This window comes from Rattus norvegicus, chromosome 5 (assembly GCF_021556685.1).
Source record: "Rattus norvegicus strain SHRSP/BbbUtx chromosome 5, alternate assembly SHRSP_T2T, whole genome shotgun sequence".
NCBI classification, from domain to species: domain Eukaryota; kingdom Metazoa; phylum Chordata; class Mammalia; order Rodentia; family Muridae; genus Rattus; species Rattus norvegicus.
The window spans coordinates 130,987,400-131,012,382 of NC_141538.1; the positions used below are offsets into that span (position 1 = coordinate 130,987,400).

The 24,983-nt window shown below is 41.4% G+C and overlaps 1 protein-coding gene across 9 annotated transcripts in view; it reads right to left on the bottom strand.

Moving 5' to 3' along the window:
- The window catches only part of Elavl4 (ELAV like RNA binding protein 4), an 86,527-nt gene that overhangs the window by 52,513 nt on the left and 9,031 nt on the right, over nucleotides 1-24,983 (bottom strand).

The window sequence follows — 24,983 nt, forward strand, 5'->3', positions numbered from 1 at the left end:
TCAACACATTAACCTCACCCCTCCCATCACTCTTTTTCTGCAAAATATATAACAAAAGCAAGAGGGAAGAGGGAAGGCCTCAGCCATGCAGCTGTCAGATCATCACCAGGCTGTTTATCTCTGCAGAGGAAGGGAAGGAGCAGAGACTGCACAAGCCTCTTTCTGGAGATATTCCCAGGTTTGGTGATGGTGGTGGGGAGGGTGGAAACCTTCTCTCCCCTTCATGGCGCCCCTGTTGCTGTCATGTAGAGTGTTATATTCACCTATAGCTCTACTTCCCAGCCATGACACAGTCACATGTACATAAAAAGGGTTTGTTTCTATTGTGGCTAGATCTGGGTATGTTGGATGAACAGAGATTGATGTCTGGGGCCAGGCTCAGAGATAGGACCTGGCATATACAACTAAAGGCAAGAAGCAGGCACCACTGAGTCCACGATGTGGCTACCCAACTGATAACAGAGAATACTGGTGAGCACAAGACCAGAGCCATGATTTCAGTGGAGACTGGGAACCGGACAAAGGATTGTCTCAAGGTTATGCTCCTACTTAAAATGAGAGCTGGGACCGGAACCCCTGGCTACAGATCAACCCAATTGTTTATGCATTTGACAATGCAGGAACAGCCATTAGAATGAAGACTTGCTTCTTTTTTTTTGCGGTACCGAGAGGGGCACATTCTAGCGATGCACTTGAATAGAGGAACAGAGACTCACCTAACTCTAGGCTTCTCTGGGTGTAGCAATCTACTGCTCACAAAGAACACTGATGACTGGAACTCTACAGTCCACTGAATAGAGATAACATCCCTTGCTTGTTACAATATCAACATGCTATATGCAGAACAAGGCTTGCTAATAGGTAGGCTGTTAATAAAAGACTGTTGAATGAATGACTGAAAGTCTTCATGTATTCAATCGCTTCCTGGATCACTCAAACAACCTGTAAAATATTGCTATCTGTGCTAAATATCATATATATATGATATATACATATCATATATATATGAGGTGGCTCTGGGTCTTTACACAGTGACTGTCTTTAACAGCAAAAATGGAGATCAGTCTACTAACTGATAAAATTTTATTTATATATATTATATATATAAAATAATAGCCAAATGTATGCCTGGTATATAATAGATGCTTAATAAGATCCCTGTTCTATCTCATATATATATAAATATTTATTATAGTTTTATTTTTATAATAAAAATATATTTATAGATAATATTTATATATGTCAAATATACAAAATATATATAGGTATATATAGCAAGAAATCCATCTTAATTAATTTTAGGGATATAACTAAGTTGTAGCAAGTAAATTCATATAGTTCTATCACCACAATCTATCTTCAAAATCATTTTTTTTCCTTGCAAATCTCTGCTTGTTTGGTCTCATCACTGAAATTATGACTCTGGCCTTGTGGTCACCAATATTCTCTGTGTTTATTACACAGTAACTCCACAATCCCTAGGTCCTGGAAACCACTAGTCTAGAAACTACAATTCTACTTTTTTATCTCTATCTCAAATTCATTCAAGCGGAGGATTGAACTTTTGGCTCCCATGGATATAGCAGAGAACCTGTTGAATGGCCTGGTCTTTCCTCCGTAGAAAGCCAATTTATTATTGTTACTGGACTGAAAGCTCTCAAATTGAGCCTTCCTATTTAACCCTCTGACAAGCTCTCGGTCCTTCTGTGCAGCAAAAGCACATGTTTCTCTCTCCCTTTCAAATTGTTTTTTTACATTTAGTGTGTGTGTGTGTGTGTGTGTGTGTGTGTGAGAGAGAGAGAGAGAGAGAGAGAGAGAGAGAGAGAGAGAGAGAGAGAGAGAGAGAGACTTGGTTCTCTTAACCACATGGGACCTGGGGATTGGACTCAAGTTGTCAAGCTTGGTGACATGGTGTCTTTACTGGCTGATCCACCATGCCAGCCCAATGCTTCTCTCTTAACTTTCTGACTAGGTAAGCTTAGGAGCCAGTCCTATTTCCTCCATTTATACCCAGTGAGAACAGTTGGATAAGAAACTGGGATCACAGAGCACTCGTGGCCCTAACTGGGTCCCCTTCACACCCTTGCTCCAGCCCTTGTTAATTAATCACGAGGGAGGAAGGAGAACCTGAAATTCCCTGACAGACTTTGCTCTTCTTGGTATGGAATGATACCTGCTGTCACAGAACTGTCACACTATTCCTGGCGTGGTAACGCCTTTACAGGTACTATTAATGGCAGATGTCAAAAATATTAGGGTGGACGGGAAGAAAGACAAAAACAAAAATCTAGGAAGTGAGGTTGGGAGTTAGGTCAGAAGAGCTAAGAGTAGCAATGTAATATCAGGGTAAAGTGTTTTCTTCCTTTCTAAGTCATTCTTTTCATATATTTTCTTGCTTTTAGAATTAATTTCACTCATTGACCAAACAATTATTTTTTTTTTGCTGAAGGACTAAAACATCAGAGGAGAAAGTGTACTTTTATCCATGAAAGTCCCCAAAGGGTATTAGGCAACACCACTGTCAAATTCTAAAAGTATACTTAAGAACTAAAGGAACTTCTGGACGCTTTAGTATTTTTTTCCTAGAGCTCATGAATTCTTTCTTCATTGTCAATCTTTCATATGACTTCAAATTGTTCACTTTGGGGAAAAAATCAGACTGGAGTTAGTAGACCGATCTTCCTTTTCACTGTTAAGGACAGTCACTGTGTAAAGACCCAGAGCCACCTCATGGATAGTGCACAGTCCCCTCATCAATCTTATCAGCTATCTCATATTGTGTCCTTGCTCCAATATTGTCCATAAAATGGCAGCCAGACCATAAATTACTGTTGTATTTCTACATTTTAACTCACTTCACACTTAAAAATTTACTTCATGGGGCAAGTAAAAGGTTACAAATGCACGTTATAGGACTCTGTCCTGACTTAGAGCTCACCGCCATCAGTCATCTTGCTCCCACCCAGTACAGGTCCTTGGACACCATCAGTGTGTGCCTAGCAGTCCCTGGCTTCTGGTTTCCAGGTGGAGGTGTGGTCTCACCATTCAGCATATGCAAAAGAATCAAGAGGAAAGAACCATAGAGGTCACAGGAATATAATGTTCCTTTTGAGCCCCTTTAAATGTCAGCAGTTCCAGAAACTAGAAAGATGCTGAAGGAATGTACGAACTGCAGCCGTGTCTCATCTCAGTGTACACGTCCACGACATGCGTGGACCTTGTTAAAGACTATCACCAATATTTAAAGGTCCTCTTTCACCACAGCATAAGGCCCTTTTTAAAATTTATATATAAAAGCTAACCCTTATGTAATAGAGCAAGCGTTCCCAAGAGCATGAAGAAGAATGTTTACCAAGGGCAGTCACTGAATCGAACCATTAAAGAAATAGATTTAAATTATTCATGAGAACAAAAATAAAAGTCCTAATTCTTTTTGTAGGCATTTCTCTCTTAACCCTTTTAAAACTCTGACACACATGTTAGACTCTCACGGGACAGCTTTACCTGTCCCGTCTTACCTGCCTTCCAAATGTCTGAAAAACACATTCCCAAAGTTAGAAAGCTGTGGAGCAGGTGCTGTGTTCCTAAAGGCAGACATTATTTTAGGAACGAATCCTTACTTCTGTTCTTACTCCTTTAAAGCTGCTAAAAAATGCCCACACAACATCCCCAATTTCATCTTTCTTTACGGTTGGTTTTATCAACTCATAAAGTCCCTGTGCTCCGCTGATTTTTACTTTTTAAATTTTTCCCCCACCCCAACTCCTGAGGCAGGGTTTCTCTGTGTAGCCCTGGCTGTCCTGGAACTAGCTCTGTGGACCAGGCTGGTCTCCAGTTCACAGAGATCCGCCTGCCTCTGCCTCCTAAGTGCTGGGATTAAAGCCTCCAACTATTTTTCAATCAGCTCTAATTGGTTTCAGTCCCTTTCAGGTTAATGGTTTTTTTTTAATTTAATTGTATTTTAAATGCAACACTTTTGTTACAATTCAGTGGTGAAGGGACAGATGCTATTAATGGAGCTCAAAAGGAAGGGCTGAGATGGATGGTCTGTACTCCTCCAAGGTAAAGGAAACCCTGGAACAGGGCTCTCAGGCAAAATCCCAGGAGACACAAAGACCATGCTGGTCCAGGTCACCTGGCTGAAGGTCCCCTCACACTATTCATACCAAGTGTGTGTAGAATCTGCTGGCAGGAAAATAGAAAGAAAACTCTAGGAAAAAAAATTTAATTCCAACCAGGAAAAACAGTCTGACAGCTTAATAATACCTTTGAGTAGATGCACAAATAACCAGAAAGACCTATTTACTCTAGGAAGTTAGGGGGCAGTAAATTCTCAGCATATCTTGAAACAAGAGTACTCATTTCCCCGAACAGTATCACGAACCAAGGCATTGTTCTAGGACTTGGGGAAACAACAAACAAATAAACAACTAATTTGGTCTGTCTATCTAGAGTTCAAGCAGGAAAGACTGGAGGTAAGCAAGTAATTACTTCTAATCAACTGTATACATCCCTTTATCTTAAGCATCTCTCCCAGAGTTTCTCTGCTGGCTCCTTTCCTCGACCACAGCACCTTAATGAACTACATTCCACCAGTTCTGCGATGTTCTGATACATAGTAGCCTCCCCCTGGTCCTGTTGGAAATGCCTTGTCCTAAACAAAAGACTCTTTGTGATGAGGAGGGAAACTCGGGGCCATTCCTTTGAAAGAGAATCTTTGCTGGAGAAGGCATGGCAAAGGTGCTCTGAACAGAGGTAGACAGGGCTTAACAAACAATGGAGAAAAACCAAAACCACAGACATTGCTGGAGAGAACAAGAAGCATTAATACTTAAAGTAGAAGGCCAGCACTGATAGGAACAACATCATCAAACTTTAATTTCTCTCAAGCATTATCCTTAAATTCACAGAAATCCAAGTTTTTAATCTTCCCCAGATACACCACGCAGTTTTTTTCCTCTCTCCTATGCTCTCCTTTCTATCTTACAGTTCTCTCCAGAGCTTTATCTGAGCCTAAGTGATTTCCTGCTGTCCATCCTGGGGATGTTGGTCAAACTTGTGGGTGTTTGATTTTAAGACTTTGATGGCAAACTCATCAGAGCTGAGGGGCAGGGCAATTGTCAGGTTCATCAGAAAGATGAGGGAAACATCTTTGACCCCTGCTGCTTCCCCACCCCACCCCAGTTCTTCTTTCCAAAATGGCCCAGGAATCAAAGACAATCTCAAATGGGAAAACTCGGAAGAATGTTTTTCCTTAAACCTCTAATAGACTTTCTTTGTTTATTTTTAAAATGACAAATATTGTCATTGTAATACAATTAAAATTTGTGGACAAGCTCAACCTTTCTGTAAAAAAAAATTAGATCTAATGTATATATTAGATTCCACTGGAATATAAACATACATTCATTCATTCTGCTGGAACACACACACACACACACACACACACACACACACACACACTTACTTCACTGGAAACAAATTTCTTTCCTTCTCTTTCCATCCCACTCACTAAGCCCTTTAGAACCCTGATATTTAATGTGGATAAAATAATCCAAACACATAATGATAAGCTATGGGTACCTGTTGGGATGGGGACCAGTTGTGATAGTAAATATGTTATTTCCGTCTTTCACACAAAGAGTCGTTAATGAATCATTTGAAAAACTGCCTACAGACTGATTAAGTCGGATTTATCTTCTGATTAAATGCATAAGCAATAGCCAATGGCGCGGTTCATGTAAACAGAAGTGTTGTGTATTTATAAGCCACCTAGCTAGTGGCTCAGAGTGAACAAAATCACCGAGATTTAGATATAAAAAGCAAGCGCCTTTACTTCCAAATTTAAATTTTGTGTTTGTAATCTGATTAAGAACTTCAGAAATCAATGTAGAAAGCATATTTTTATTTTAAAAATGAATGCTTTTGTCTTAACACAGCCGGCGGGTGTGAGGAAGAGGAGGAGAATGAAGGGGAACAGAAGGAGTGTGACTCTAGAAAAATCTCCAAGAATGATCTCTTTTTCGAGGGGAACGATGGAACGCCAACAGCTCTTCCACCCGTGCCGTGGCAAGGCAGAAGACAGCTGTCTCTGGAGCAGCTGGAACTAGAGTAGAGCCACTCGGAGGAAAGAAGCTTTCTCAGCATCTCCCCTTTGTGAGCGTGGGTACAGAAAACTGTACCCACAGTCAACTCACACAAGCTGTCTGTCTGCATGGTCATTAGTGAAGAGGAACTGTATTGGAACCTTATTCATTCCCCCCACCCCCAATCTCATAACGTAGCCTAGGCTGGTCTCAGATTAGCAACGTTTCCAGCCTCCTCAGTGCCGAGATGGTAAGCAGGTGGTACCAGGCTCTCTTGCACCCTCCCTTCTGCTCCTCTCCTGTCCTTTCCCCTCCCCTCTCTTAGAGTTTCTGACTTGACTGAACTAGGTTGGACATCGTCCCCCTGCACATTCTCTGGGAAGGTTGAGCTGGAGGAATGAAACACAAAATCGGCACAGGTGGACTAGTAGCCTCAGGCTGGAGGAAGTATGGCTTTGAATTCTTCGTGTGCAACCCGTTCACAACAGTAAAGACAAGCTCTAGGGCTGCCTGAGCCGAGCCTGAGGATGAGATAGTCTTCCTCATCATTACCTGAGAAGTGAAAGGTGCCACAGTCTCCTTTGTATGTTGTGTTTCTATTTTTGGATGTCAGAAGTAAACCCCATAAGGTGTACAAAAGAGAATCGCAAAACAAGCGAGGTGGCTGGCTGTTGGTTAAATAACTTATTGAATAGCTTTAGGAACAGCATTCTACAATTGTTAAGATTATGTTTATAGTGGGTTGGTGTAACATGAGAAAATAGGTTTGATTCATGTAGAGTAGAAAAAAGAAGTGAAAAAGGTCTATCCCAATTATATAAACACTCATAGAATAGGAGAAATAAATATACTAATAGTAAAGTAAGATTACAGGCTACGGTTATACTTACCTGTATTTTATTTTCCCACATTTGTCTTGTTTTTATAATAATATAGCACTTTTGTATCTGAAAGGAAGTTATTAAAAAAAATAAAAAGCAAGTCCTTCAGTTTGGAGTCACAGAGCTAAGAGCTGGTCTTCCTCCCCACAGCCAGTAAGCAGGCGCTCTCATTGGCCACACCCTGTTCCTACACTAGAGGCCACAGTTCTTGATAACAGTCTCATTTCAATCTCTCGTTTTCCCTAAATCAGCATGAATTAGTGAGGTTGCAGCCTCACACCTGCCTCAGCGCCTGGCAGCAACCTTCCTGAGGACAGCAAGGAAAGAAGATGATTTATAAGAAGCCCGCTCCCTGGATCGGGGTGGAAAGCACTGAGGCGTCTGAAAGCTCCGGCTGACAAGCTCTGATATCATGGACATTCTGCACTTGGACAAAAGCTCCCACTCTTCTTAATTACATGGTTTGAGCAGGAGCCTGCTTTCAAGATCTGCCCAATCACGCAACAGCCATTTGTTTTCCCAACTGCAGCTGCCAAAATTTCCCTGATCTCTGTTTTGTGCTCCATCTTCAAGGACATTTTGTGAATGTATGACACTGTCAAGCGGCATTCCACACCACGCTTTTAAAAGCCCGTTCCTCCATATGGAGAGCCTCTCGGTACATTATTTATTAAAAAAGATCCACAGACAAGAAGCAAAGTGGGGAGGGAAAAAGTCATAGGTATCAAAATATTTCTGTCTGCTTTGAGGTGAGTTCTTTATTCTGACAACAAGTGAGCAGTACTCTCAGTCCTCAGTGTGATGGGCTGTTTTTGGTTTGAAGATACCAAACAGAGTCACTTTTGGGATATTAAAAATGCACTATCAGGATATTAAAAATGCACTCCCTTAAGTATAAAGAACATAGGGCCTTCCTGAGAACGTTTGTGCACACCTGCAATACAGTACCCAGGAGGGTGAGGCAGGACTGGTATGAGCATGAGGCTATACAGTCAGAACGTGTCTCACAATCCAAATAAATACACAAGTAAATAAATCATGAACCTTACTTCAGAATGCACCTTTGGGATTTTTATCCTCTTTGCCTAATTCACTGGTTGTTTTATTTTACTTTTTTTTTTTTTTGGTTCTTTTTTTCGGAGCTGGGGATTGAACCCAGGGCCTTGCGCTTCCTAGGCAAGCGCTCTACCACTGAGCTAAATCCCCAACCCCAAGTTGTTTTATTTTAAAATATCTTGCAATGTATTTTATGGTTCGTCTCATAAAAATGAACTTTAAGTAATAGAGAATAAATATTTTCTCTTCACAAACTGTTTTCTGTTTTCAAAATATGCTCTGAATCAGCACTAATTGGGATTTAAAAAATTCATAAATAGTAAGACTTAAAACACATTAAAATCTCAAAGCATTATTATTCATAAGATCTCTTCAGGTCTGATTTGCTATGTCTCTAGAAAATAGTTGTCGTGATATTCACGAGTGAAATAAGATACTGAGAGAAAGAGCTCTTTGCATATAGTATCTTGTTTTTTGAAATCACAGCCACAAAGTAAATTTGCTTGATAAACTCTTTCAACTCTGGACCCATTCTTCTTATTTCAGAATAAAACAAAACAAGAAAAAACCAACAAATAAACAACCACAGAAATGCAAAGTCTAACAAAACATGTGGAATCTCTTGTCAAATTTTACCTCTGAAAGGAGCATTTGAAAGCAACTTGTAAACCACAACTGAATGCTTACATTGTAGCACTCTGTTTAAACATCCCATTCCCCAAACTGAACTTAGCTCTCAAAACAGAACAAACAAAAACAGTCCAAGGAACAGAAGCCAATCTACTTGCTGTCACACCTACAAGTTCGTTCAACAGGCCAGAAACAATTCTATTAAATACCAGGGATAAAGGGAAGAGAAAGTTCCTGCTTGCAAGGAAGTAAATAAATATGTAAACGAGTAATTAGCATACAAAGTCATAGGTGAAGTAACGGAGAATGTCCTTGCCCAGAACACAGAAAATTCTTAATAGATGGAGATCTTGTTGTAATGCTGATTCAAACGTGCTTTTGGGTCACCCAGGAAAATGTTCAGTCAAGCGATTACCATGGACCCCTTCCACTGACAGCAGCTCTGGATTCATAAGTGCCACACTGGTGATCCGTGTCTTTATGCACATGGCTTCCCTCCAGTTTCACAGAAAGTTGCAAAGTGGCGATTGACATTTTCCCCATTTACAGATATACAAGTGTGGTCACACTACACATGACGCAAAAACGAAACCCTGGTTAATGTCCACCGACATTACAGTTTACTGCAGTGTCCAGAGTCACTGCAACTACCACCCAATTCTGAAAACTTCTGCCTTCTTTCCTGTATGAGGAAAGATCTATGCTCTAATATGATTAAGACAATGTCGCCAGTGTATCTTCTGTCTAGTCTATTAGTTGGGAAATCCTGCCAAATAAATGGATCTTACAGGAATCCTAATTCTTCATGGTATAATGGAAAGAATGCAGGAGTTGGAGTTAATTTGACCTGGGTTTGAAAACCAGAGCCGGCCTTGACCTTGCTTTAGCCCCTTAAAACTCTCTGAAGTGTAATTTAAATGTACTCATCTGAAAGAGACAAACGAATCTATCGGCCTTGTGAAGATTAAAAATAACGACGTGAAGGAACCTGGTCCAGAGCTTGGCACACAGGTCCTCAAGACTCATTTATTCCCCTGGTCCAAATCATAAGACACTAAAAACGTGCTCACAAAACATGCTGCAGGTGGCAAAGGGCGCCTACCTGAACGCTGGTAAGATTTGTCTGTGATATTTAGGATCCGAATCGGAAAAGAGTGTTTTAGACCTCATTGCCCATCACCTAAGCTGGCAGCTACATCCTTCATCCTCGCATGGCTTCACAAACATCACTAAGTCCTCATGATGACGTTAGGCAGGAAGATACACAGCAAAGGTGGGAGGCTAACAGAAATCCACAGAATAATGAAAGGACATTTTGGTATTTACCAACATAATTTCTGGCACTCTTTTGCTCTTTTAAAAAAAAGCCTCTACAGTGAATAGACTTAGTTATCTTATATACAAATGAACTCAGTTATTCCTGTTTCCAGTTTCTCCTAAGGACAGGCTCAGACGTTCATGGGAAGTTCCAGAACACTGCCACAGTGTGCTCTGCACACTGAAAATGAAGGTCTCTGCGGTTTCTGCGCAGGGCGGATGAGCAGGTGTCCTGTCCTCCGCGTGCACTGTTCTTGAATTCTGAGGAGGCAGTCACGCTGACAGAGCACGCGGAAAGGGGATCTTCCAGGGTGCAGCTAGAGAAGTAGGGTGGGGAGAGCAGAGAACATAGCAATTGCTAGTTTCCCCGGAAGGAATGGGTTTGACCCTCATAGAACTTCCACTTAGAAAAGAATTCATCAAGTTACACTCATGCGCATCACTCCATTGAACCTGCCATGATCTTCAGAGTTGGGTGAGGCCTGCCTTAGTGGGGGCAGGTGGAAGGCAAAGGTGTTCAGATGGTGCAGAGTTAGGATCGGATGTCCCATCGCTGACTTCATCTTCCTTCTTTTTTTTTCTTTTTTTCGGGGCTGGGGACGGAACCCAGGGCCTTGCGCTTGCTAGGCAAGCGCTCTACCACTGAGCTAAATCCCCAACCCCATCCCATCTTCCTTCTTTATCCACTACATGTCCCATATACCTAGGTGAAAGCCTTCTGCACCCTTTGGTAGCTGGCTATGGGGAATGGGCACAGTGCTCTGTGCTGCGCTGTGCTGTTCAAGCAGCTCTCTTGGCCTGAGAATATCTACCCTCCCTGCCACTGTGCCTGAACACCATCCCCAAGCTCCCTTCACAGCTCATACACCTTCCTCCCTTATACACACTCCACTGTGGACATTTACCACATTCCTGTCTTCCTTTACAACGGGGCTGTGAGCTCCTTGCTGGTGGCTGATGCCACTGACTTATTTGCAACCCCGGAGACTACTGAAGATGTATTGTAGATTCTAGGCTCTGCGGGAAGCATCTGTGGATAAGTGAATGACTTGTTAGGTCCTCATCTGCTTCCTACAGCCAAAGCCGCTGTCCTTGCTCTTCTCCACCACTCTGCTCTGCTGTAAACCTCTCTCTTATCTGTCCTCTTTAGGATCAATTTAAAGATAGGAATACTTCATCCTTTAAAATATACTGCCCTTTGCCAGTTGTTGTGCTGAGTAACTGCTTTCAAATGAATTGAAAAGACTGCATTTAAGTCCATGGGCCTTTCACTCTCTGGGTTAGGCCACTTAACTCAACCCTGAATTTCTTCTGCCTTTGATCTCCTCAGTCGCAGTTCCAAACTCACAGTTTAGGGAACCTATTTTTGTTATTGGTTGGAATTTGGCTGCTAAATTCCTTTAGTACCTTCTGGAAGTTAAGAGTCCAAGAAACATTCCCACTCACAAGAGGTACTGTTTTGCTGTTTTTCATCACGGTATTGATATCCTAGGTTGACTTGGAACTCTTCATCCGCCTGCCTTGGTCTCCCAAAAGGCTGGTCTTGCAGTCAGGCTTCACTATACCTGTTTTGAGAGTTTCTACATGTCATGCAAGTCAAAGAAAAAAGCCAGTGGGAGCACTTACCATTTTGCCGCACAGCCATTAGATCTGAGCATGGTATTTCTTTTTAAGCAAATGAATAAAATACATACTTGTACAATAATCCTACATATTTTCAGTTGGAACCCATTCACATATTTATGAGTTATTCATTTTAGAGCCCAATAGTTAACATGAACATGAGAGTTGGACTACTCACGTTCAGAGTCTGCTCCATGCACTTGGACAAGCCAATTGACCACTGTGCTCCAGTTACCTCAGGTGTAATAAGGAGCGTGTTAATAAGATAATGCTGACATAGCTCATGTGAATATGGCAGAGATGAAGTATTATTGTTGTTGGATAACTGAGCGCTGCAGCATTTGATCCCTCCTGGCTGCCCCCAGAGTTCAGTCTAGAGGTTAATAAAAATGTCAGCAAACAAGAGTTTCGAAATGCCATGAAGTAAGAGTCACTATTTTCTGCAGTATGTTCCTTCCATGCCTCTAGACAAGTGCCACCAGAATCCCAATCTCAGTCTTACCTGACTATGTCATTTCCTAGAACTCCCTGGACTCCACTCTGACCCACATAGCCTCAGGTACCTCCTGGCTTCTCTGATTTCTGCTGGTCACTACTCTATAGGTCCAAACTATTTAGGAAGTCACCTTACTTTTTAACCTGTGTGGTTACCAATAGACTGGTGCTCCTTGTAAGTAAGGTATGAATTTTGGACAACTTCTTGTCCTTTGCATACAATACACAGAATTCAACCATCACCCACCAAATGGACAAGTAACCAGAGGCCTGTTCAAGAGGAAGGTCCAGATGGGCATAGAGGAAGCCCTCTTTCCCTCCCAATACCAGCCTCTTGGCAGGCCAAAGGACATGTGGTTCTACATTTTAAAGTCTTTTTCTTCATTCTTCCTGCTCTGTTTATTTTGGATGATCACAGATATTAAGATCAAAATAAATGCGAACCAGTGGCCAACCAGATAAAATAAATTCCAGGAGAATCACAATACTAACATGGCAGTAGCCACAAGAGGTAGAAAATATTTAGGACTCCACCTAGGATTCTGCACCAAGAGTATGCTGGCGAATGTTCAGGTGATCATTCTTTCCTTATTTTTCATTTGATGGAGAGATTTTTCTTAAAGTACTTTTAAGTCTACGAATTGCTAAATGAGAGTGACAGAGCTGTGGGATGAAAATAAACTGTACCTTCCTCCCTCTCAAAAAACCTAATGCAATTTTATGGAATAGCAACACAACGACAAGGTGATTTAAAAGTCAGCAAGGCTTATGTCTATATTTTAAAATGAAAGTCCTCTACTTGCTCATACTGGAATGTCAAACAGATTTATCTATATTTCTAGTAATAAGGAGCTCTCTGTGAGTACTTTTGACCTGTAAAAATAAAACCATTCCTTCTTCCCAGACACCCTGGCCCTTCAAAAGGAAATATTTAATTTACTATAAGAACTGAACTCCAAACTCTTACAACATTTCAGAGTCCAAAGCCCTTCTATCATATACTATTCTTCACACAGCCTTCACACAGGCTGCTAAGGGCTTGTGACCCCAAGAAGATGGGGACAACATAGCTTTGTGGGCGAGACTGGTGGTTTCAGTCTCTATCCTGCCGCTTTGACGCAAATGCAATTTTCTTTCCTTTTGGCATCTGCATCCTTTCAGAGACGATATAGCCCTGGTTTTGAGATTATCTACTCTGTTCTTTGAAAGCTGTGGGCTGGGATGTAGCTCTCATATTTCAGTTTAAATCTCTCCCTGTGAGTCCTGAAGTAAATGACCAATACCTAAAATGCACACCCAGGGGAGACTAAACTGGTTTTGAAAATCCTCCTTTCTTAGCTGCTTACTGCACATCAGACCCTGAACCAGGGTTTATACCAAATGCTAATTTAATTAGTCAGTAGTCATCTAAGCGAACCTCTGGTGTATTATGTCTCATTTTTATAGGCACAGGAAATCAAGAACTCAGACAAGTTAGTGACTTTGACAGGAGCACAGCACACCGGGTGGGTAAGAAATAAGAGTCTTATTTCTAGGACTCCGAAGGGGATGCTTTACTTCAGTAGACTGCTCTTCTAGCAATGACTCAATGCTATATAGAATGCCACATCATCAGCCTATTATAGGAACCATGTGGAGATAGGATAGGCTCCCTTGACAAGATAACCTGGTTGAAGCTGTCCTTAGCTGGATGAATAGCTAAAACACTGTGACTTTCTTGGGGCATATATCCTATTCCTGCCAAATAAAAGACAACAAAAGGAGCCTATTCCCAATTGGCTGGGAATATTTATGAGCTGGCCTATTTATGAGTTCTCTATGTCGTGTTTCCCTGAGACCCAGACATCTTAACCTAGTTGTTTATTTTCCTTTTACAGTCTAGAGATGGCACCTTGCCCCTAGTACAGCTGGTCCTTACTCCAACCAGAAACTGGACATATGAAGCTCTGTCTCTCAGAACAGGCATTACTGACTCTAGCTTACCAGGTGGGATCATGGCATTGGCTGGACAATGGTAGCCTCACTGAAGTACACAACATACTCTGTATGGCAATATTTACTATTATGAAAAACCATTTCATTATGAAATATATTTCACACTGTTATCACATGATATAGGAATAGAGACCTATTTTCTTACTCTGTGCTTGCCTTTCCCATAAAACAAAATCTCTTCTAGATCACTGCTGTTTTCTCCAGCACCAGGAACAGTGTCTGGCACATGTCAGGCATTAAGCAAAAATTCAAAGCACGGGTTACAAATTAACCTGTATAGTAATATCCGTGACCATGTCCATTGCCACTTTGTAGCCAAGCACAGTCTCAAGTTCTCAATACACATTGGCACACCAAATCTTCTTAACGAGTCTAGTTTACAGACAAATGACACAGTCACAGATACGGAAGTAGCTTGTCTAAGGCTGCAATTGACACAAAGTAAGGGTTTGAACTCATGCATTTTAGATCAAAAGTCCCTGTTAATAACCACTAGGATAAATCGCTGTATTGCTTTTTACTGTTGAAAGGATGAGAAATACAAAATGGGAAAGAGCACGTGGGTTTTGGAATTAAACAGACGCAGATGAGCCTTTGAATTCTAAGTCTGACCCGTCCTAGCCTGTGACCTTATACATGGTGCTCTTTCTTCTAAGTGGGAAAAATACCCACTTCCGAGGCTTGTTATGAGATTGGATACAATAACCTAAATAGAATTCTTTTTCTCAAATCCCGGTCTGCACACTACAAAGGACCGCCATTATAGTGATTTATCAGTGTTAGCTGCGTGGTGCAGAGAACAAGTGACTTGAAGTAGTCTAGTAGAAAGAAGAATTACTGAGGCATTATAGGTGAGTCACGGCGATCAGGAAAAGGTTCACATAAATAGGCACTCTCAAAAGTTACAGAAGTGCGGTTGGTGAGCAATAGCAGCGTCACAACCAAACTTCAGAACGGAGGGCTTTGAGTCCAAATTGGCAACTCAGTAATTGACTACATGGTGTGGAAGAACAAGGTCATCGATGGCATTTACAGAGGCACCTCTGGGGCAAAGTGAGTGAGGGAAGCCTCACCAGGCGAGATGGAAACCTTGTGAAACAAGGTGAGAGAGCAGAAGGGTGCTGGACCTCATACGCAGAAAGATCTGTCGGCATAGCTAAGGAACAGCAGCCTGCACTTTCACAGTGGAGTAGAAGCAGGAGGCAGGAGAGAGATGCATGATGGGAGACTGAGCAGGAGTGCACTGCCAGGCCACAGAGCCTCCTGGGCCTTGAGAAGGCAGAAGAACTTATTCCGGAGCCACAAAACCCGAAGTAACCGTTTTAGAGACCATCCCAACTGTGTGCCTATAGCAAAGAAATGGTTTCTCCACCATGTAAAAACAAAGCATACTCAGAAGACGAATCCATTTTTGTTTGTTTGTTTCAGGATCACAGCCGATTCCTCTTCGGTGCTCTATTTTTGACCTGAATAGATCAGAGGCATTTTCAGCACCAGCATATCACAAACCCACGATGCGGTGCTGGTCCCCTTTTGTGCTCCAAAGCCATTTTTAAGTAAATTCTGCTCAGCAAATGTTACTTTTCCCTTCTCCAGCACAGTGCCCTGAACAACTTGGTAAATATTTGCTGAGTTGGGCTGGATTTATTCAGTAACTATGGTATAAAGAGCAATGTGCCAATAGACAAGGCTAAGACCCAAAGGCAAAGGGGACAAAAGAGATGGATATTGCAACATTGTTGCCCCAATAAGACGGAAATGCAAGTGAAATGCAAATGTAGCATGCCCATGAAGGTAATACACATACCCCTAAGAAAACTCACAGGGCGCCGCATTCTTTCAGTCTGAGTCCTACCTTCTAGTGCCACAACAGTCACACAACTCCTTGCAGGCAGAGGACTGTGCGCCGTTACTACTGGTTCTTCTGAGATCGCCAAATAAGTCTCCATAAATACTTGTCAAATGGATTTATTTAACCTCCATTGCCAGAGAGATACAACTCAATTTGCAATGTAAACTGAGGCTTGGAAAATAATATGACTTGTGGACATAAGGCTGGTGAGTGACACAGTAAAACTAGCAACAGAGCCACGATCATTACTGTTATTATTTTAAATTCTAAGAAAATTCCACCCCCTGATGTGTTTTCTAAATGCTACCATCAAAGGGTTTTTATTTTCATACTATGAGGAAAATGTCCTTTCTGGTTGGGTAGAACTCAAAGTTTACAATTTGAGTTCTCAAACTCAGATTGAGTGTTTTCTCCTGTCAGTTATAGGAGCTCCAAAATGCTGGCTTCAGGACTAATGACTATGGTCACATTGCAGGTACAGACATCTACAAAGGAGGCACAGTCACAAAATCTTTAGTGATACTATGACTTAAAGGTTCTCTAATATTCTTTGTCCAGTTCCTAGGCCAGAATTAACCCAGCTACAATGCAATCCAATGTCTACTTCAGGTACTTTGCTCTTGGTACTTTCAAAATTGAACACATGGTATAAAATACTCTATGGTCTTCCTATCTCCTGTTATGACTAAATCAGAAGCCCAAATGGCAGCTACTAAATCCTCAAGAGGAGAGACAAACTGAGCGAGCTATCTTTGTAGGGTAACCGTTCATGCACAGTAGGCATTTCAATATATTTTCATGGACTCAAACAATAGCTTACTTGTTTATCAGTACTGGCTTCCTGTCTATACACGTATATAAATCATTAGGAGAGAAAGTTGAATTAATTCTATTTTATAGACTAAGAAATCAAAACTCAGAAAAGTTAGGTGATTTAGGCTAAACAGACTCCTGTAAATGTAAACAGATTCAAGACTCTCAAGTCTTCTAATTATAGGTAGGTTCTTTATGAAAAAAAAAAACACAGCAAAATTACATTATGATAACTTAAATTAACTCTATAAACTCTTATCAAGAACCTACTATATGTCAGACATTGAAATAAGGAAGCATTTAGCATGATCATTTGTCTCCAAGCTGAAAAGATAACCAAGAAAGACCTAGCTCAGAAGAGTGAAATAACACGCTACACGCAATTTGCAAGAATTTAAGTGGCTACGTTTTTTTTTCCGTCCCAACCGCTGCCTTTCTCTCTCTGGCCATTTATCTCACAATATGACCATTGCTTCTTGGTGCAAACAGTAGCATATACTCCTTTGATAGCTTATTTCTTTACAATATAAAATAAACTTAATATTCTTACTCCTGTTGACTTGGTTTACAGGGGTTAGGTTATAGGGCTAGAAAACATCTTTAGAGAGTCGTGACTTCTGAAATATGTTAGCTAAGTAAAGACATCTTGGTCTTGCAAAAATGATCAGGAAAGAAGCATATTCTAACCCAAGCTACCAATTGAGTGTTAAAAGCACATCACAATGCTCAAATCTTCTTAGCTGGTAGCCTGTAAAGTTTTATCTTTACACATTGTTGCATTCACTCAAGCATTCTTACTTAAGCAAGCTCTGTAAGTTCTTGCCTCTGTGCTTGTACACATACTATTCTGTTCACAAGAAATCCCTCTCTCTTCCTACTCTATCTATGGGGGTTTCCTGGCATTTAGTCCATGAAGCCTTGTCTCCTTTCCCCAATAAAAGCTGATGTTTCCTTCTTGTGTGCAGTGTAGCGCCTCTGTTCAGACATGGTCTATACTCAGCCTAATACCGTGTACTCACTGTTTTAGGGGTACATTAGGTCATTCTAGGAGGCATCTACAACATGGGTTTACCTGTAGTAGATATGCAATATTTGTTTGCTTATTCTACAATTAAAATTTCGGTCTAGAAAAGGAATTATCTCTGTTTCCCCATTTCCCCCAAGAAATGTAATTTTTGGGGAAGGCAAACATGTTCCCAGACACTTAGGAGTGATAACTTCTGATGTTGCTGAATTTATAAACTTAGGCAGTGTTTTAACTTTGTTTTTTATAAAAGGGGGCTAACATCATCTGCCTTAATTACAGATAAAGAGACCAAATTGACAGCATAGGACAAAGTGGTACACCGTCAAGTAAATGTGAGAGATGATCTCCATGGGCACAAGTATGTTCTAAGCAGAACTGAACAGGAAGAAGCTGAAGTTCTAGAATGCGAACTTGCTTCTCTGTCGGTGGAGCGCTAGTTCAACTTGCTAGCTGGGAAAGCACCAAGGTCAAACCAATTACAAGCCTGCCTCTCCGAAAGTCATTAAGAGGACAACTGTATAAAAGTTCTTTTTGCAGAGCCTGGGTGTATACTCCCATAATCCCAGCCTTGGGGGAGCCTGGGGCAGGAGGATGGGCTTGGGGTCAGCCTGAGCTAATCAGAGAAACCCTACTTTACTGCAAAACAAAACGAAAACAAAAACCCCAAACAAACAAACAAACCAGCAAAACAAGTCTTTATAATTGCAATTTTGAGTTCAGTTTTCTTCTTGTAAAAGTTGTAAGCCAGAAATAAAATAAAACGTAACAATTCATTTGCGCTCTACCACTGAGCTAAATCCCCAACCCTCCACTGAGCTAAACCCCCAACCCACAACCCACGTTTCAATTTTCAAGCATCACAAATATCTGTCCAGCATGGACTTACCTCCTACTCCCTATCCTACCATTTGCTCACCTGAGAGCTCAATCCAATCATCTCTTTCTGTCCTTCATTGACAGGGGACAGTTGTCTTCTCCATCACCCTTTTCTAAAACCAAGCTCCTTACACTCTTAAGGCTGGAGTTTGAATCCATGACTTGACACAGGCAAGGCAAGGACTTGGTCATTGATTTACAGTCCCAGCCTCCACTTTTTCATCTGTGTTTATGCCCAGAGAACCACACTATAAAAATTCCCAACTTTGCCCAGAGTGCCTGCATTCACCCTACAAGGCATAGAGACACACGACTGTAGATGTAACTTTTATTCTCCTGAAGTAATCGCTGTCTCTGAGCCGTTTGCCTCCATCTGCTAACCTAGGCCTAGCCCTGGAAGCTTCCAGCCTCTGTACAATCTTATCTAGGTTAGAATGTTTTTAGCCTCTGATACTTGCTACTGAATAAGCTCACCCTTTCTAGTGTTTTCTGAGACTTGGCAGACTGGTCAACTCAGCTGTTCTGGTTCAAACTCTTCTCCAAGCCGACTGGTTCAATCTGGCTTCGTTCTTCAGGCCTCTCCTGAATTGCTCTGCTTGGCCTCACACTAACTCTGGTAATCCGTTCTAATCGTCTGGCTCCTTCTCATTCTCTGGCTCATTTCGTCTTCACCTGTGTCTTGCTTGTTCTCTCCTCAACCTGTGTCTGTAAAACTGCTTCCTTCTCTCCTCCTCTCTCTATACAGTCCTTGAAGTACCTTACCTTTCCTCTCTTCTCATGAGAGTTGGGCATATCCTATTCTGTCAAATCTTTCAGATCAGTTACTTTGCCACTCAATTAGACATCACTTTCAAACACTAGCGCTTCCTTCTACAAGCTAACTTTGCTTCCGTTTGGGATTTAAGGTGCGCACTAAGGATGTATCTGTTTTCCAGGCGGAGGAATTGAAGGTGTGTGCTAAGGCCAAGCCACACCCCAACTAGATAACAGGTTTTTCCATCAAACAACACAATCTCAGGATTCACAGTGTGATCAAATATCCTGCAACACATACCTGCTAAACTCACAGGCATTCATGGTAAGAACTTGAAACGGATTCATACGTAAAGAGAAATGTTTTTACTGTCTCTCCCAGAATCATGGCTCTTTAAAAGGGAAAGCACAGAGCTTAGAAGACTGGGGAAGGGGGTCAGATTGATTCATAAGCTCTTGCCTCATTTTAAAGATCAAGTTGAAAAACCTACTCCTCTCCATCCTGAAGTGGAATCAAATATTTGTGACATTAAAACAATGTTTTGAGAAACTGTGTTTTTAGTTTAAGTCTTGAACTACTTCAGCAACTTCTTGTATTTTTCTTCCATCCTCACTGGGCATCGGCTTAGGACAATGTGTGGATTTATTTATTGTTTCAAGACAGTCACCTCCTTAGAGCCATGGCCCAACAACTACCTGTCCTGCCACTGCTCACTACTCTTAGGAGTCATCAGTGACTGCCATGCCAAGGCCTTTGTGACGGTGTCCTTCCCCCAGTGCTTCTCTCTCCTTTTCTCTTCAGATAGGAGGGTAATAAATAGAGGACTAGTATTATTCTCACATCTCACACCTCTTCAGTCAATCCGATCACTTCTAGAGCTGTTTGTGCTGCCAGGGGCATTCATCCCCTCCTCACTAAACGGAGGAGGGAAACGGAAGGGAAAATTAGAAAAATTACATTAACTCTTTTTGCTTCAGCTTCTCCTTTGAGAAACAGAATTTCAAAATGCAGCCATGTGTGAAAGCACAAGGTAGATGGAGGAAAAGTCGGGGGGGGGGGGACGGTTAAAAGAGAAATAGCTCCAAAGAAAGCTTTGTTTCTGCGTAGAAGTGAGACAAAAACATTAAGTAAGCAGAACCCGCTTTTATTTTAATCCTAGTTGTCTCCTAAAGGTTCTAACAGGCTCTTTCATGAATTTAAAAACAATACAGCACCGGTTTAAATTAATTACATCCTCAGATTTTCTCCTTTTTTGATGACTAAATCTCAAGTTAGTTCTAATTCCAAAGGAGATGTCCTTCAAAATTGGGGGGACACAGAAAACACAGTAAAGCCACATAATTCCACGGAAGAACTGAGGGGCTTGTCTGTGTGAGGAAGCTACCACGGGTCAACTGCCTTGAGCAGTGTGAGGAGGTGCTGGCTGGCAGGGTGTCAGGGGATGTGGCTTCCCAGGACACTGGGCTGATGGGCCATTTTTACCTGAAGAAGGGCTTTTGCCGAGAGACCGAGGACTGACAGACTGAAGGGAACTCATCCTCGAAGCACCTTCACTGTTCAGGCCCCATACATGGAAGGTTCTGTCCAATGTTGTTAATCATTCGATCCTAACAGAAGCTCTGTGAATCTTCTCATTTTAAAGATGAGTAAATTAAACTGAAAAACTGAAAAAAGTTGAAATAGCTTCTCCACAATCAGCAAGTTGAAAAAGTCAGGACTCTAATTCATATATACCTGACTCTCAAAAACTTTTTTTTTAAAAAAAGGTTTATTTATTTTAAAAAAGTTTTATTTATTTTTATGCATACTGTATTTTGCCCACATGCATGCCTACACACCATGTATGCACAGGGCCCCCAGAGGCTAGGAGAGTAGGAACCTCTGGAATTGGAGTTAGAACAGCTGTGAGCGGCCCTATGGTTGCCGGGAACTGGACCTCGGTTCTCTACAAGAGCGGCAGGTGCTCTTAACACTCAGCCATCATTTTAGCTCCCTGAAAACTTTTTGTATTTTCAGCTTCTTAGGAAATAAAACAATGACTGGAGTGATGGGTTCGTGGATAAAGCACTTGGGAAGTAAGCATGAGGACCAGAGATGGATCCCAAGAACCCATATAAAAAGCCAGCCTGACATGGTAGCCATATGTAATCCCAGCACTCAGGAGGTAGAGGCAAAGGATTCCTAGGTCAAACCAGCTAGCTAAACCAGTCAGAATTGCCAAGCTCCATGTTCAGCAAGAGATCCTACCTTAATCAATATAGTGGAAACTGATCATGGAAATCCCCAATATCAATTTCCAGCCTCCATACACATGTGGACATACGTCTGCCCAACAAACATTCAAACACACACACACACACACACACACACACACACACTCACACACATACACACAGGTAAAGGAAGGAGGACAGGAAGAAATTATGAAAGGAAGGAAGGAAGGGATGAACAATGAATGAACGAACAGTATTTCTAGAGCCTTGTCAGTACAGGGGAAGATCCTCCTTGTTCAGAGGCACTTAGGCTTCCACAATCCCTGATCTGGCTTTACCAACATAAGCATGCTTACTGTGGAGTCTGTAGGAATGAAACTAATTTTCCTATGTGGGGACAGGACAATATATATGGTTTTAGCTTCAACTGCACCCTGGCCCTCTGGGTCCTAATCACAATAACCAGGTTGATTTCAAAAGTGGAACCTCTTCCATTTTAGAAGCAATTAAAATATAATCAAGCTGGAAAGTTATCCTCCCCCAAAGCCACCTAAAACAGAGCAACTCCAAAATAAAAGCAATTTACATATTTTAGTCCAAATTAAAAAGTAAAAGCTAAGGATTGCCTTTTAATATCCTGAATAATAAATGTACATTTATGTAAAGCTTCCTTTGGGGAACAGTTACCAGGAGGACAACTCTCCCAATATTATTCATAAGTATCACTTTTGTTTTGGTGTTACGGCAAGAATCTGGACTTGGGGGAATTAGACTGTCTGTACCCAGTACATCAACCGAGATAATTAATGTTTCAGACATGTACGATCCCCAAATCGTAGATGTGTGATTGGCTACATTGCAAAAAGGAACCTAAGAGAACACGAGTCAAATCTGGTCCAAATCGCAGATCTTCAGGGATGTAGCCAGTTTATTCCACTTTAAGAGGGCAGTTTCCTAATTGCAAGTTGCACTAGCAAAGATGTCAGGCTTTCTACTTTTAAACAACCCTCAGAGCCTACGTTTATCATTAGACCTGTATTTACTACTGTGGCTTATTCAAAGAGGACATTAACTACCTACCTACCTACCTACCTACCTACCTACCTACCTACCTAGCTAGCTCAACTCGTTTCTTATTTATCACATACAAATTCAAAAGCAAACTTTTAAAAGATTTAAGTTCATCTGTTAGAGAAACAGACTACTTGATAAGTCATTATTAGCACAAGCCATAACATAATAGAGGTCACAGCCATTTGTAACACACACACAAATGCTCTCTCTCTCTCTCTCTCTCTCTCTCTCACACACACACACACACACTCTCTCTCTCTCTCTCTCTCTCTCTCTCTCATGGAGGTTGAGAAACAGAGACAGAGAGATGGAGACACACAGAGATAGACAGATGACAGATAGTCCACAGTATCTAGATATGTATTAAAAGGTAACACTAAGTCTTCTACTCCATTAGCAAAGTTTTTGTTTGTGCAGAAGTATGCCAGGAGGGTTGCTGTATCCCTAGATACAGTCACAGAGGAAAGCTATGAAAGAGACATCTGTGCCAGGTATAGTGACAAACTACTGTAGTTCCAGATACTCTTAAGACTTTGGTGGCTGGGGATCACTCGAGTCCAGTATTTTAAGACCAGGTTGGACAACAAAAACATTGAGGACATGTCTCAAGAAAGAATTAATAAATGAATTTCTGTTAGAAGAAAGGTATTCATATTTCTGTAAAATTAACAGGTTCCAGGCGAATTTCACAGGTATCGGGCTGAAAGATAATTTCTTTCTAACTGTCCAAACTGCTTCTTCCTGGAGGTGAACTCCTGGATACACGGAACCTTACAGACAAAAATGTCTAGAAGATCTTTAATTTCTGTCTTTTGGATTCGTTTAGAGACCCATACAAAGGACAAACCACTGATGTTTCATCAGAAGGTTCCCATGAAATTCTGCTCACACTTTGACACAGGGACGTTGGGTAATAGTCGCCTTAAAACCTCTCACCTCAACTTTATCCCTAGTCATAGACACAACCTCTCATTGTGTATTTTGGGCGTGGAAAAAAGTTGAAAGAAGTGGCAACCTTGAATTCCAAAGAAATGCATACAAGAAGTCCTCACCGAGCATGTCTTCATGGAACGAGGAAGGGCCATCAGCTCTGCTGTTCCCTGATGGCAAAGCAAACCTTATGGCTGCTTGTTACAAGAGGGGGGGACAAAGAAAGAGGGCTCAGAGAAGCACGGGAGCAAGATGGGACCCCTCGCCCCCACAGGTGGAGAAGACCTCCCTCCCGAGGTGGTGTTCTCTGAATCTGTCATCTTGGCTGGAACCCATTCTTTGCCTCCTTCTATCCTGAAAAGTAATTACATTCCCTATAGAAAACAAATGTTTATTTTGTTTTTATAGTTTAAAAATGAATATTTGAAAATTTAAACTCAATAAATGTTATTTTTCAAACCAAGATTCCACCAAAAGTCATTTCCAGGAGGTACCTAAGCCACGTAAATTTTTTTTTCACTAATGAAAACCCATATGTTAGTTTTGTATTTAACTACTTCTGGGGTTAAAAACAAGTATCTTTTAACAACAAAAACATCAATAACAAAGATGTAAACACAACGTACTAACAATATTTCTTCAATATTTTTACCGTTTTCTTCACTGAAATTTATTTAAAGATTCTTTGATCGATCTCAGCATTTCTTGAGTCTTGAGACAATCTTTGCTAGTAAGTGAGTGCACACAGGTGCGTGTGTGTGTGTGTGTGTGTGTGTGTGTGTGTGTGTGTGTTAATCTCGGGTGTTAGCTACAAGGATCTCGGTAAGACAAGTCCAAAGCAAAAATGGTGGAGGCAGAATCTCAGGGTTGAGGGAGGGGGAGGGGGAGGGGGAGGTGGAGGGGGAGGTGGAGGAGAGAACTGGAGGGGTGGGAGACTGAGACACTAGCCTGATAAGAGCACCAAAAATGTAGCTAATTTTTTAATGAATTCATGAACAACATAAATATTACCACCAAGCTAAGTGGATGTCCATACCTAGCTAGCTGGCTGATGGCTTTCCTATTTTCTTCCTTTTGTAACAACTTCGTTTCCAAACTGATTGGTTCCTAACACTGATGCTCCGAAGCTATTGTGGACGTGCTGCCTGAATTCTTAATAAGGTAAACAACAAACAAAATGGCTCATCTCTGCACCCCCAGCTAGCACCACAAACCAGCTATTATTAAAGGTGTGAACAAGCAAAGAAGGAAGTAATGAACTTGCAAAGTCAAGGCTCTGTGAAATCACGGGGCATCCTGCATTTAACAGTTCAGATTCATTACTCATTATCTTCTACATCAGAAAGCTGTAGATCCACATG